Source organism: Ciconia boyciana, chromosome 12 (genome assembly GCF_034638445.1).
Source record: "Ciconia boyciana chromosome 12, ASM3463844v1, whole genome shotgun sequence".
Lineage (NCBI taxonomy): Eukaryota > Metazoa > Chordata > Aves > Ciconiiformes > Ciconiidae > Ciconia > Ciconia boyciana.
Window position 1 is genome coordinate 21,998,376 of NC_132945.1, and position 15,616 is coordinate 22,013,991.

General features: G+C 45.5%; 1 protein-coding gene across 7 annotated transcripts in view; it reads left to right on the forward strand.

Annotated features, from left to right (window-relative positions):
* The window catches only part of NEXMIF (neurite extension and migration factor), a 175,225-nt gene that overhangs the window by 73,293 nt on the left and 86,316 nt on the right, over positions 1-15,616 (forward strand). The window contains exon 1 of one of the 7 annotated variants that reach the window (XM_072877074.1): positions 10,788-10,808. The exons of the other annotated variants lie outside the window; for them this stretch is intronic. The gene's annotated coding sequence lies outside the window, so the exon portion shown is untranslated. Of the gene's footprint in view, positions 1-10,787; positions 10,809-15,616 lie in introns of those variants that run through there. 7 annotated transcript variants of the gene reach the window in all.

Consider the following 15,616-nt stretch of genomic DNA (forward strand, 5'->3'; position numbering starts at 1 on the left):
TACGGGCTCTGCCTTCAGGGCTTCAGACTGCTGTCTTGCTGCAGCAGACACTTCAACTGCAGCTTGGCTAAACGCAAGATTTACTAGTACTTTTGAGACAAAATGCATATCAGTCACTCTTTTTTGTCTCCGTTTCCTCATTTCTTTTAGCAGTCGCTCTGTAGGCATCAAAAACTGCAAGTGTTCTCCATTCCAAAATACTCTTTCCAGTTGGACAATGAGAACCAAATGAATCGCTGCTTCCTCTTGTAGCTGAGAGACCACCTTAAGAGAAACATCAGGCATGTATTTATGAAAACAGAGCAGCAGCAGCAGTGAAACATGTTTAAAAATCTTTACAATAACGTGCTGTCTTGAAGACTTCCTAAAAGCTTCGCCAAGGGCAGTTCTCCCAGCCAGGGCTGTGTCCTTACGCCGGGCAGTGGTGGGGCATCTGAGAGGCATTTAGAGATGCACATCAGTCCCGGCCTCCCTGTGTGTTAAAACAATATTGTGTTAGCACATACCTACACCGGTGACTGTGCTTTTAATGAATATGCACTATGCCGAACATAAAATCTAGATAAATCCCCTAGGGGTGTTTTCTTTTTTGACTGCTCCAAAATCCTGTTCAAGCGCATTCAAGTTAGTCAGCCAACATCTGCTTGCTTTTCGTTCCTATCAGTATTCATTCAGAGGTAAACTTCTAGGGGTAACCTTTGCCAGCACTCCCCTAAATACTCAGTAATATACAGGGAGCACAGGAGAGCGCTCAGATGTTTCTAATACAATCCGACGACAGCAGAATGCAGCTGCCACCTGCAGACCGGCGTTTGCAGGGGGACCCTGACATTTGGGCCGTGCCTAAAAGGTTCTCGGTGAACCCTAAAAAATGGGTTCACTGATTATTTTTTATTATTTTAATATGTTTTTTCTCTTCATCCTTCGTCTGCAATAGCTTGATTTTGGACTTGGTGGCACCGGAGGAAGGGAAGGTCAGTAAGATAGGAGGGTGGACGTGGCTAGCGTGGGAGCTGTCGGAAGCTGCGGTGGAGCTGGGCGTGGGGGCTGATGCCTTGATGCCAGCCTCGCTCGGGAGCATCTTTCATGAGGTTCAGCACAGCAGCCATGAGAAAGCAGCCGGCTCTGTCATTATGGTCATCCTGTACTCTTCCTTCTGCACCTTTGCTCTTTCACGCATTTTTTTTGAGAATTCAGCCCAAGCTGCAGGCTTCCGTGCTTCATTAAAGCGGTTGTCCCTGTTTGCCCTGGTTAGTCACTATAAAGGAGCTGTTGCATTTGATGCTAAGCCGGTGCTAATCTACTACTTCTTTTAATAATATTAGAGTCACAACAAATACATGCTCTGCTTGTATAAATGGCCCTTCCATCCTGCTGTGCTTTTTTGAAGATTGATTTGTAGCCTTCCGTTTCCGTCCCAGCGCAGCCCCACCCCGGGATTCGAAAGGACAGGTTTTTGTTGTCATAAATTTGGCAAGTTTTAGTGTGAAGAACGAGGGGATGCAGCAGGCGAGGTGGAAGGGAACACATAGGCTCTTTTTTTAGCTGGCCCATTGTTTCCAACTAGTGTGCCCTTTCATTAGATGATGGTAGACATAATTTAAAAAAAAAAGGGGGAAAAATATCTCCAAATAGCGGAGACATCTGAGTCAAATAAAAAAAAGCATTTATTTTGCTTTGTTGGTAGATACGTTGTTGTTGTGTTTGTTTTTTTTTTTACCAGTTGGGTTACATGGTGACAAACTGAGCATACCGATTGCCGTAGCAGAAGACTGATGCTGGAGCAACGCTCGCTGTCCTGCAGATCACTCGTAAAGAAAGCAAAACACAACCAGAGCAGAGTTTCCCCTCTTGCACCCTGACATCTCTGTGTTGGGTGCCTGTTCCCCCTTCCATCCCAGGCTGAGTCTGATAGCAAAGAAGCCAGGTTATAACAATTCAAGCAGCAACAAGGCGAGCACCTCTGTTTTCAGTTGATGCCCAGTAGCCGTTGGTCTCACTTTTAATAGAGGGTGCGGTTTTGCCCTGTGTTTCAGTGGTACTTATGTTGAAATTAATTCTTATTATGTGTCCTTTGTTCTTGGTTGCCACTGTGTTTTTGTTTTTGTTTTTTTTTTTTCCACTGCAAATTAAATATAAGACGTTGTGGTGGGTTGCAATCTCAAGGGATTAATTCTGCAATTTCCAGCCTGATGTTCTTTTGTCCTGAAATGAAAATGGTCGTCTTAGGTAATGGCTATTTTTATACAACCATTTGTTCACTAAGAACTGGGTTGAGACCTCCAGTAGGGTATCGTTGACTGCTAAACAGCCATCGTGCAATTCAGAACACTTCTGGACTTGGCTACGCCGTTGTCGGAGATGGAGAAGCTGGTTAAAAAAATGATCTCGTATGGTCTTATGCTGGTGAAGGCCCCTCCCTTTCAATTCTGTCTCTTTTTTATTTGGTGTGACTCAGGAAATCTTCATTTCAGGTGACAGGTAGAAATACCAATGTACAAATAAGAAATGGCACATTCGTTGACTTTTTTTGTTGTTGCAAAAAAACCAAAAATGTAAAATATTGCTGCAGCATCTTGTGGTTAGCTGGAAGGACCACAGCGCTTGGGTGCATACAAATGTATGAGTTTTTGGAGGTGAGGACGGAAGCCGGATGGTTTCCTTCCTCCAGCGGCACATTTTTTCTAGGAGGGCACGGCATCAGGTGTTCAGACGCAGCTCTGGGAAGCGGTGCTTGGATTGCACGCGTGTAGGCTTAGGCTTGGACCGAGTGCGCTTCTGAGGTAGTGCAAACAGCCGAGATGGCGTGATCCTGCACCGCTCCTGGCTGTGGGTGGCTGGTTCCTGCCGGTCTGGAGCCTTCCTAAGTCATCACTGCCACCTAAAAAATCCCCTTGAAGAATTTGAAGATGCTTCTGCATCTTATTTTCTGTTAACCTCTTCTCTTCCCAACCAAGCGATTCTGGCCAGGCCCACCGGTGGGTCGGGAGACTCGGAGTCAAGGTGCCGGTGAGAGCTGCCGGCAGCGTGCGGGCTTCTGTTCCTGCTGGGTGAGGAGCGGATGCTGTTGTGCTTCCTAACAGAAAGTGACATTACACATTTTTAGGCATTCAAAATGCTTCCCCAGCATTTCTGTGGTTAACCCCCAAGCCGGGGGTATTGCCTTTACCTTAGAGAAAAGGAAACTGAGGCAAAGAGAGGGGGTGTCAGAGGCTCATTTAGAGTCCTGATGGTTAATTGTGCAATCAATCTGGTGGACCAAGCTCCTTCTAAATTAATCTATTAAAAAGCTAATAGTGAAAATACTGAAGCAAGCCAAAATCAAAATGCAGAGCGAAAAGTAGAGTACTGTAAGCTATCCACATGTTCTTTTACTCTGCATATGGTGGAGATGCATACAGTTATTTCTCAGGAATTATTTTATTTAGTTAATACTATTAAATAGATGCTCTTGTAACTTTTTCAAGGCCTCTTTTTTTAATAAGCCCAGCCAAACCGCTTGGACATTGCCTTAGTGCTGAATTGGCTCATGGATCACTATGCTCTGAAGTTTGTATTAATCAGCGCTCTGCAGTCAGTGTATTGTTGCTTCATTAACCTACTTGTTTTTAAGTATCTGTAAATCACAAAGAGGAGAAGTCATGCTGCTAGCTGAGAAAGCAGCCCTGTTTGTAGCATCTCTCCTCTCTGAATCACATATCTGGTTAGCACTTAGGGGTTTTGTTTGGTGGTCGGGTTTTTGTTGGTTTTTTTTTTTCGTTTTTCTTACCTGTGAAATTTGTGGTGTAGCCTAGAAGGACGTTTCAGATGTGTATATCCAAAATTGCAAGTGCTGTTGCTTTTAACATCCAAGCTCCCTTGGGGATATTTGGTTCTGGAATACATCTGTTCTCCAAGTGTTATTTCACTGCTCACAATGTCACAGCTAAGGTCTTGTTGTTCAGTAGCTAGATTTTATTTGTCAATGAGCTGTATCTTCCTGAGGAGGCAGGGAATTGCAATTAAAATGATTTATTTTATAAGTGAATCATGACAGGAGTTGTTAAAGGACACTAATAAATGTTACTAATGGATCGCTACAGAGTCTATAAGAAGGTAGGGGGTTGGCGTCAGGTTGTACAATCTAACAGTGATTACGTATTAATATTTCTCTGGCTAACAGCGACATTGTTCCGTGGTCGTGTCCTGAACTTCTGAAGAAGGCTTCAAGGGGATGGAAAGGAAGAAGAAAGGATTATTCTTGCTGGTGATACTGAGGTTCGTACATTGAGGACTGCAAATCAGTGAACTCCTTTACTGGCAGAATGGACCCGACGCTCATCGCTGTCGTCTTGGTTTTTAATGTGTCTGGCTTTTATGTGGTGGCACCCGAGCATCGATTTGGCCCATTGGTGTGGAGAGGACGTGGGGAGTCAGCTGGTGCCACTGGCGCAGACCCGTGTTGCAGGGCCAGCTTTGGAGTTAGGAGTAAGCAACTCATGAGCTGCTTTTGTTTTTCCATTATTTCTTGGAATTGCAATGTCAAGATAATAGGGAGAAGTGGATGTTTTCTGTTCTGTAGCCTCTACCAGGTATTCTGTTGGTGTTTGGCTTTTGTTGTTGTTGTCAGTGCAAGTGCCGTTGAAAAAACTATTGTTTAAACTTTGGCAACTCAGATTTAGGGCAGAAGGCACCTACGTGCAATCGAACCCAAAACATGACTCATGTTGGTAATTTGTAATTGCAGGCACTGAGTGTGCAACTTGCTTTCCTTTGAAACATGGTCTATTATGCAACATGAGCTGACAAGTACATTTTTGAACATTTTCTCTGACTAAACATAAGCATCAGTTCTGAAATTTGGAGAGCTTTCTAATTGAATGATATTCTCTAGGAGAATCAAGTACATATTAACAAAATTTTTTAAACATAACAAAGAATAATTGAACTTCAATAGTATCTGATTACATTTGGTGTGAGTTTCAAAAATCAATTTTTCTTACAGATTTAAATTGCAATTGCATGCCTATATTTGTATTTTTGTGCCTTGTGGAAAGTACCACATGCACTACTGGCACTGCAGTGCCTGCCTTCTGGATGAAGGACTTGTAAGGATCCAAAGGAAACACGGATGGTTTCAGTAAGGCACCAGCCAAGTACAGTCATCATTTTTGCTGCCGTTTGCCAGCCTATCCTACCTGTTGAGAAATGGAACATAATCTGTAAACATACACTTTGAGTTTTAAAGTAATCTTCCCCAAACTCCTAAAGCATGTTAAACTTTCTCTAGATTAATGTTTAGACCAGATTTATTAAATGAGTATGATTTCTCTAGCGTGAAATTTTAAAAATTAATTTATCAGTCTCTTGCCTCGTGCTGCTAAAAGAGACCAAAGGGAACCTGTCTCTCGTATATAGTTTTATTTTACAGAAATATTTTTCCATTTGTGTGAATAAATGCTCATCTGACATCACCACCGTTTTTAGCTGTTCTGCAACCCCGAACACAAAATATGAGCCGTCCTTTTTAGAAATAGTCCTCAAAAGGCTCTGTCCTCGTAAGTGACCGTCGTAACCCATTTGTACAGGTGGGTGAATGGGTGCACCCAAAGCTTTTAGCTTGCCCTAGTTGAGCAGAAGCTGCCGAGCCCTGGCGGTGCCGATCTCTTTTGTGGACTCGGAGAGGAGCAGAAGCGGTAGATGAGCATCCGAAGATGGACCTGGCTCCCTGGAGGTTGGTACCACTGTCCTGAGCGTAAACGCGACTGTTGCTTCTTCCCTGCCGGCGTTACCCGTGGTAGGCTACGTTAGCGCAGAGATACTAACGCGCATTACCAGACACGATGGCTTGTGTCCTCCTCCGCTTGGATGCCCTCCTTGCCCTGTTTTGCCAGGTTTTTACCTCCTCGGGTGAGATCTCGTCCCTCCTGGGAAACACAGGCACATGCATCTCCCCCACCTGTGAGCTGCAGGGAGGAGGGAGAGGTGCTTTGAGAATGTGAATTGAGGCATTTTCTCAGTTCCCGGGTGTGTTTTGTGTTTGTTTAGATGAGAATGAGGGAGAGCTTCACTGAGGCTTTTTAAAGGGCAGAGTGACCCCAATGCAGGAGTGTGTTCTGGCTTAATGGCCCCCTTTCCGAGCGCCCCGGGTCAAACCACGTGTTGCTGAGCCCCAGAGAAAGCCCTGAAGTAGTTTTGGGGTTTGTGCACTGGCAAAGTGATTGCTTCATAAAACATTCATTAACTTGTGGTTAAAGCCTCAGAGGGGTTTTAACAATTTATATGTTGCCTTTTGTTGTTGCGACTTAAAAATAAACAAGCAGCATCCCCTGCACCCCAAGCCCTATTGAATTGGGGACAAAATGCACTTAACGCCTGGGCTGTTCAGCACGGACTGCGTGCGTGGAGACGCTGTTGGCTCCTCTGCTCTGCTGCACCAGCCCTTCTGAGGCAGACCGAAAACCCTGCGCCGGGGATGCGCGTGAAGCTGCAAGGCACTGGGGCTTCTTTTGACGTGTCTGTTTTCAGAAGGCATATGCACTGATTCATCGAAAAGGTGACAGCTCATCATTAGCCGGTTTGGTCACATATGTTACGGAGGTGAATGATGTTTGATCAAGTGAAGCCCAAGGTAAGACGTGAAGAAACATGTTGTAAAGCATGCTTTGTTAATGCAAAAAACCATAGAGGTGGCTCCCTGGAATCTAATGCAAACATCTAATAGCTTCTATTTTATCCTCATCTCGTGAAATGTGCTAAGCTTAAGTGGAAGCAGCTGCCTCCTGCACAGAGAAAGGGAGGCAGAGCCCCTCTCCGTCCCCCCCCAGCCCCTGCGTTCAATTAGCTGCTGTTTTGCCTCGGAGTGCTGCATTATGACCACTCCTACTGCCAGAGACATTAGTAAATATGCAGTACAGTAATGAATTTGTAAATAGAGAGTGGGGCTAACGAGCGTCCTCAGCTCAGGAATGCAGTGGGTATATATTAAGCCAGGTGTATGGGGGGAGGAAGAAAAGAAAAAAAAAAAAAAGGCATCTCCAGGCTGGATTTTATAATTAGGGCACATGGTGTAACTCTTTTGTTTTGCAGAAGCCAGCTTTATTAATTGATGTAGAAGGTTGCTGCGTGCTATTCATTGTTTGATGAAAATGCCTGTATAAATAATTAGGCCTCTTCTGTTTGTTTTATTTTTTGCACCCAATTTACATTTTCATACAGAATAAAAATGAATTAGCAAATGCATTTATTTTCCAATTTTTTTTTAACCCGTAGCTGTTCTCCCCTGGTCACCAACCGCTGCGGTAATGACATGACCTTTGCGCTGTGCTATTTCAGAGCTCAGGAACTCCGTTCTCTTTGGAGAAGCCGTGGTCCTCCTCCCTCCTTTGTGTGTGTGCTGCGGGGGGCTGCGGGCAGGCAGGCTTGGAATCCCTCCGGAAAACAAAAATAAACGCGTCTATTCAGTCACTCCTGGAAACATCAGGTCAGCTCTGTATCTGGCAGTATGTTGCTGAAGAGAGGAGGTTTCAGGCAGACGCGAGTTTGCGCCTGTCTACTTTCAGGGCTGTTGTAAGCGGGTGAAAATGCTGCTGTTTTGTGCAGCAGCTGGAAAAACCGCTGTACGTCTGGAACTGGGGTTGTAAAGGACCCTTTTGAAAGTGCCAGGAACTGTTATTGTCGTATCAGACATTGCCTTTCCGTGTTAATCTATGAAAAACATGCCTATCTGCAGTACCTGTGGAGCAGTCTATAAGTCGGTAGGAAATCTTTATCCTAGGATGAAACTGCTTTGAGTTGCGAACCGGTACAGTTAATTTCTGTGCATCATTTGCTTTTTCCTCGAGAAAACCGTTGAGGGGCAATGCAAAATTTGTTCATGGTTATTCCCTTATTGCTCCCTGGACTGTGGTGGGCAGCTGTGGTCTCCCCCTGTCCCTCCAGAGCCAAGCAAAGTCGGAGGCTACGGCAAGGAGATGGCTCGCATGATATGCTCACATCTGCAAAAGCACTCTCCTCTTGGCAACGTTTGCAAAATGGCCCGAGAAGGGGAATGGTGATGCCTACCGACTGGTGCAGCTTAAAAATGTTCTTAGCGACCTGAGGTTTGAAAACCAGCAACCTAAACCTGGATCTTCTATATTCGCCTCTTCGTAAAGATAAAAATAAGAAGCGGAAAATTGGTGTAGATTCTTGGTTCATTAAGAGTGCCTAGCGTGGTTGTGCGTGGCCGAGGCATTGCACCCAAAATGATCTCTGCACAAAGAGCAGTTCAGGTAGAAAACGAGGAGAACTTGGTTTTTCACTCTTTTTTTCCCCCCCCTCCATCTCTCCCTGGCCCAGAGGTCGTGTGAACTGCCCCATGGTGTAGGAAGAGGGTGTCAAAGGAGCTTTTCTTTAGCAGGACGCGGAAGGTCCTCCCTCCTGGCAGGGCTCGTCCAGGAGCGCACGCTTCCTGAAGTTTTTTCAGGCGTGAATCGATCAGCGAGCACAGTTTAACAGCAGCTGCAACAACAACAACAAGAGAGAGAGCTCGCTCGGTGCGGCTGATCCCCAGGGAGAAGTGGAGAATTGTCGCTGTAGTAAAAGAGACTCGGTTAGGAGTAAGTATCTCTCCCTGCGAACCAAGGTCTGGCTAAGGTAGCGGTAGAAAGTACTACTCTTCATCTCTTAGCTCTCCAGCCAGGCTTTGGTGCATCCTGCATCGTTACCTTCTCACTTTGGTGGTAATGGTGGTGGCATCTCTGTGATTGCCCCCATACAAAGAACATAACGGAGCCAGAGCCTCCCGCCTGGAGGTCTGCGGCGCTGGCGGCACTAATATGACAGTGAGTCACTTTGCAGTCCCGTCGCTGTGATTTACACCTCCGTTTTGCGCCCTGGCTGTGCAGGGTGAGCGGGTTGATTTGTGGCCGGAGCGGACGCTAGCTCAGTACAGCGCATCCTTTGCCGACGTCTTTTTCTCACCTTTCCTTGTCCTTTTCAGTCCTTCTCCTTGTCCTCTTTGCCTCATCCACTCTTCTCTGGTTTGTTTTGTCCTCGGTGCGGTGGGACATTTTCTGATGTGAACGTGACCACGGCTGGCAGCCCTGCGACTGTGCCTGGGAGAGGTGATAACTCAGTCCTTCTGCCAGCGAGGGTGGATTTCAACTAAAAAAAGAGCTTGTTGCCTTCTAGTTGAGGTTTGCTATCCATTGATAGTTTGCTTGCTTGTGTTGTAGAATTTGTAGCATGCACAAAAAAAAAATAGCAGAAACAGAGACTTGTACAGCAGTGGTTGAGCTTTGTGCATCCCTCCCATGCCCTAGGAGATACCGTGGTATTTTCTCCCTTCCTCGTTGCTAAAAACTTGCGTTTCTTTGCTTGAATTTGCTCACTGCATACTGAGGAGTCCTTGGAGGAGTCTGTTAGTGGGGTGTTGGCCAGGCTGTGAGCTGCAGAGAGCTGAGGTGCCTGGTGAGGCTCGGAGGGATTGCTGGGCTCAGGCTGCAGCCCCAGCCTGCTGGGAGCCAGGCTTAGGAGCTGGCTTCATGTTGGTGGGAAAGACTGGCAAAGTTCAAACAATTATAACTATTATTTAATTTTAGGTGTTTTAATTTGCAATAGTATTCTAGTAAAATTATGATTTGGAATGAAGATAGTATTTTTTTCACCCAACCTAAATTTTTTTTCCCCATCCTCTGTTTACTGCTTTTGCCTTCACTGCCAAACACAGAGTAGTCAATGGGTGGAATTTTTTGCAAGAAATCCAGACTTTTCAATTTTAAAAAAAGTTGAGAACACAGCATAAAGACTATGCATGTGTCAGTGAGCAAGTTGTAATGCACACAGCCAAATCAAAATGATCCCACCCTCATTTTTTCCTATCATTTACATAAAACCAGCCGTAGGGAGTCAGCCCAGCAGACCGTCTCTAGCAAAGGCTAGCCAAAGCGCTCGGGAAGCGTGTATAATGTCATGCCCGGTGTGATCATTTCAGGGCATATCTACTGGCTGGAAGGACTGGAAGCTTGGATATCCATGTCTAACTCCTTATTCTGCTATTCTGCGCTGTTTGGTAAATCACTTAATTTCCACCTGCAAAATTGGGTTGTACTTGTCTGATTTGGGGGTTGAAGGTTTAAAGTCGTGTATAGTGTATTTTAACATCCTTCTGCTCAAATATTTCTATAAATATGGTCTACGGTTATGTAGCAGGTGCATGTCTATTGTCGTAAATACGCATGCTTTGCATAAAATTGCACATGATGATAAAGTGTTACGGTTTTACTGTGTGTGTTGCTGTTTTCAAAAACTTCCCGAATAAATAACTTTGGTGGCAAAAACTTCCTTGCTTGGGCTCTCACAGAGAGGGAGACCACCCGGAAAGTCTGAGTAAAATATCGTCGTTGCAAGCGGAATAGCAAGGAAACGTCTATCTGTTTAAAAGAAAAATTATAATATTTTTTGCGGGGGTTTTAAAAAGTCTGAAGTATAAAACTTGAAACTGTTGAAATCATATTTTCACTTAAGGATGCCTTTCATTTTACCTTGTGCTGTAAGCCATGAACAATTTGCTGTAGCATGGTGATGTAGCACCTGGTTTGAGGCCACTGGAGCACGTAGGGTAATTCCCCCTTTTTTTAGACCAAATTACACTTTTCCTGCCTCTAGATCTGAAAATACTACGATTTGCTATTGCAGAAAAATAAGACGATGGAGGCTTGCTGACATCGCCCTCAAGACAGTAACTTGCCGGCGTTGTCCGTGTGAACGACAAGCAGGGATCTGAGTTGCTGCCTAATGCTTCCACCCTCTTCGTGGCGTGTGTGGCTCCAGTTTGTGCTGCTGGGGTAGGTGCCCGCAAACAAACATTTCATGTGGTGCCCTAGGATAGCGCGAAGAATTGGGGAAGGAGTCCGGGGACCTGAGCGACGCGTTTCAGTCCTGCGTTGCTTTTAGAAGCTTCTGAGGCTGCCGCTGTACAGGGGTTTTTTTTCTCTGCTCTCTAATGCAATCCATTCACATTAGAGAGGACAAACCCCAGAGAAGTTCAAATCCAGAGCTCCACTGTACAGCTTGGAGCCATCTCTAATGTGTACAGTATATGTCTAATAGATGGCAGATCTCTGGGCTGGGCGTGTGTGATGCAGCTCAGCGGGAAACTGTAGGGGTAAAGAGTTTGAGTTGGTTGGAAAGGTGCTTGTTAATTTTATTCCTTGTCATTTCAGACACGGTTCTGTGATAGTCTTTATGATCTTTAGCCATGCATTAATCTTGGCTCTGCTGAGTTTCACACCACTGCTCTTCCACCATTATAGTGCAAGGTTTCTGTGCATTCCAATTGGAAATAAATTTCTTTATTACACATTCTTTGACCTTGGCATGTTTGTAACCCTTGCGATTGTTAGAGGGGAAAAAGGAGGACTTCTGGGAATAATTGCCTTGTTTGTTCTTTATCTCTGAAGCATTGATACCTGCAGTTCTGTGCTGAGATAATTAAATCTTAGAATCACAATCGCACTGAGAGAATCTCTCTGTTTCTGCAGGCAACATTTTATTTTTTCTGTAGGTATAAAAGTGCATTTTCCATTTGCAAACTCTCTGCAGTGACTCTTGGAAAACGGTTGTGCTGAATGTCCAGCTGGAACTGCTTTGCTTTGAGATAGGAGTTCTGTGAAATAGATGCTCAAGTCACCTTTAAAAATAATCGTACAAAAACATGTGCCCCAGAGAGTAGTCAGGAATCAGGTGGTGCTTCTTGGTATCCATAGTGAAAACAATTTTAGAAACCACTCCTCTCATAAATACTGCGTTTTTGGGATAGCTCTTCTTGTATTCTCTATTGCCAAGTGCATTGGCACGAAAGCAGCTTTCCTCAAAAATTAATCCGTGCCTGCTGTCTTTTCCCGATGGGGTGACAGGCGCTGTTGTAAGCGGAGCTGGTGAAGCTCCATGAGAAATTTAGGGGAAAAAAAATATTAAGAACTCAGAAAGAAAATGTTCAGATATTTGGAAAAAATGTGATCAAACAGAACGGTCTCTTCCCATGGCAGCTTGCATTTTATGTCGGGCGTAAGTGGCTGCGCAGCCACAGCCCAGAGCTTCGCGCTCCTGCCGCACGCCGGATCGCTCCGTCTGGAGAGCATCCTTGCACAGCTCCGCTCCGGCTTTGGGCCTCGTTCCTCTTTTGTGGCTTTGCTGGCAATCTTCTTGGGTAGGGTAGCTGGAGTCACCTTCCTCCTGTTTGTTGGGGGGCTTGCTTTTTATTTATTTATTTATTTATTTATTTAGGCCCCAGTGTAAGAGTAGGGTTTACATAGGAGCCAATACGTTTTTCTATTGTGTTTTCTCTCCTCTCTCCTTTCCCTAAGGACACAGTAGGATATTCTTTCAGTGTAATCAAAGTCATTTCAACATCTTGTTTTCTAGCACCTACGATTTGTACAGAGAAACTCGGTTCTGCTGCACAGAATATTTAGAAAAATCAAATAAAAGCAGAAAGAGTCTTGTTGGCAGCTGGGGTAGGCTTGTTGTACTTGCTGTCAGGATGTAGGCGGTGTCTGCATGGAGGCACGAGCCTGTCTGTGGGTGAGAAGCCAGTCTCAGGAGACCAGGGCTTGCTGGTGGTCTACGTGGTGTCATCCGCAGTCTGACTGTGAAAAGACCTTTCCACGGCGGGACTCGGCCGAGTGGGGCAGAGCATCATCGAGGGATGCCTGTCCGCTTTGCGGGTACCCGTGCTGAAGGTACAGCGGAGATCCCAGATCTGGTCACAGAAACCCCCTGCGAAATCCTCCCTTACATAGCCAGAGGGTCTTGTAGTATCCTGAAATAACGCTGGAAAGAAGCACGTGTATGATGTATAACGGTGAGATGCCTTTTTCAGCTCAGTAATGTCTCAGGTGTGACCTTTGTGACTGGACATCGTTCTGTGAGGTGAAGCAGACTGTCCAGAGAGGCCATGGGACCTTCTGAAGTACGGCTGGACATTGCTGCAGAGGTGCTTCTGGAGCGAGGAGATGACGTCTCGGTGGCAGGGGAAGGACTGTACTGTACCGTCAACAGCAGACGCAGCCCCAGAGCGTGCTGGGGCTCAGTTTGTGAGCTGTGCATGGGCAACCAGGGGAATAACGCTTTGGGTTCGCCTCACCCTTGAACTTCATTCTGGGTGCAACACGGGAGGAAACTAGAGCCTTTGTAGAGAGGCTAATTTGACACAGTAGCAGAAAGCATGGGGGGGCAGAATACCTTGCAGAAAAGAGAGAGAGAGAGATGTGTTTCTGTTTGCGTTCCTGGAGATTGCTAAAACCCCGTCTGATGAAGATACCTTGTTATGAATCTGGAAGTCTGAAGGTGGTGTGCTGAAGGCTCTTCCAAATTAGCTCAGCTGAAAGAACCTGCCTGGACTTTAGGGCTGGAGGAAAAGTCAGGAAGCTGCAGTGCTAATTGCATCGCTTACCTGTGTAGTGTTGGCTGCAGAGATAGATGCAGTTTAACCAAGCTCATCTAACCTGTCAAACCCCTTACGCGCAGGATGGCAACCTCTTAAGCGTGATCATCTCATGTGGCGTTACCTTCCCAGCAAAGGTAATACAGATCTATTCTCATCTCAGCATTAAGTTCACGTTAGCCGAAGGATTAATGGAGGAATATGCCCTCCAAAGGCTCCCTGGGTTTTCCTGCCGACCACAGCACTTGTTTCTTGCTGGCTCTGTCTTTACATTGGGGGATGCTTTAGTAGAATTTCAATGTTTTTAGCTGCAAATTAGCACACAGTATCATAAGATAGCTACGAAAATCCTGTTGTTTTTCATAAGGACTTTCTTCTTTGTTGTACTGTTCTCTCTCCTGCGTATACTGAGTTTCCAGGGGTATTACTCACAGGCTGCGTTATGGGGCAGCCCTCCAGACAGGCATGCTGCAGGGAGCAGCAAGGTAGGATTTTCAGTTGACCGTTCTGTATTGGATACTAAATGCTTTTCTCTGGGAAGCTTTCACAGCTTTGCATCCGTGGTGATTGACATATCTGTGTCTGCTTTATTGCAACTTCTGGGCTGCGTTTTCCAGAGGAGAACACTGTTCCCCTTAAATTTGAAGGTGTGAAACAAGCTGCTTGGCTCAGGCTCGCTGTAAATCTGGCCTCTGCAAGCAACAAACATTGACATTTTCACATTGTAAAAGCTTGCCATCCCTCCTTGTAGTGTTTTTGGGAGGCAAGAATTGATTAAAAAGTTCATGTCCTTATTGTGAGCTACCAGAGGGACTGCAGCATTCGAGCTGCTGAAGGTGGACACAGGACTATTGCAGCGGTGCGAGGCTGGGAGGAATCCTATAGATAAAAAGGCAATTCCATGGAAAAAGTGCAGAAGGACCTAAAATGTATTTGATCCTGTTCCTCTGCCTGAGTAAACAGGATATCAGGAGCTGGAGACACTCATTGCCAGATTTTCAGTCGGATGCTAGAAGGGAGCCATGATGTTTGCTGAAGGATGTTCCAACCTCCCTTTGTCATGATAATGAGGCAGTGCCTGGGCAGCACACACTGCCAGCCACTGCAGTGGTTTTCTCTTGTTCTCGTTCAGACTGTTTGGAGAAAGAGAGAGAGACAGGCCGCTGAACGTGCAGTTGACCCACTCTGAAGCACATCAATAAGCTATAAACACTGCTTTGTGTTAGATAGCCAGGAGACAGCTATTAGATGACCTGTCTTGCAGATTTTTCTTCTTTTACAGTTAACCTTTTGTTGAAGTTCCTAGGAATACAGCAAAGGGAAAGACCTTAGAGAGAAATAAAGGGGTGTTTTTTGGTGTGCGATTGGGCGTTGGGGACCACGGGCTCCACGTCTGTCTGCAGCTCGGCTCAGTCCGGGACTCCGGTTCTCAGGTTTGTAGGTTGGATGAGGAATTTGCATCTGCCATCCTTTAGGAAGGAGAAATACATCTCGTTATCACTGCTCTTGACTGCAGAAACGCACACCAAGGGCAACCTGGCAGTGCAATTTACTGATGGAAAGGTATTGCCTAGATGAGAATTGCTGCTGGAGCAATTGTAGCGGAGGATTACAGTAGGCTTTCTTGGTCTTCCTGTCAAGTTGGGTGTTTCGTTCTGTTTTGGTTTTTTCCCTGCTCGCCATTCTGAAAGACTCTTCTTTAAAGAAAATTCCGTGTTTTAGTCCTTCAGATAACAACCTGCGAGATGGGGCACAGCTACCAAGTGTCGGTGTGACTTTAACGACAGCAGTTGTTAAAAGATGCTGTGGGCTTGCATCTGGCTTAATGTAATTTTGTAATTATCTTCTTTCAATATAACGTCGACTTCAGTTAGTTGGTATACTGTGTGGTAAGTCGAAGAGGAGCAATGTGTTGGTATTGAACATTTCCTGATGCAGAGGCTTAATCTGACCCGGCAGGATCTCCTTGGGCAAAGTCTGATTGACTTGAAGACAGTGTTTGCTTCAGAAAGGTTTGTGGCACTGGCAGGGAGGTGTGAGAGCAGTTTAGGTTATTTAAAGCAGCACCAGTTGGACACGGTGATAAATGGCTGAAATGCATCAACTTTTATTACCTCTTCATGCACGTGGTCCAAGTGGTTTTTCCCCCTTTTGGCTGCCTTTGCAGCGTTCATTACCATTGGAGACCCACTGCAGTTTTGGGAGAAC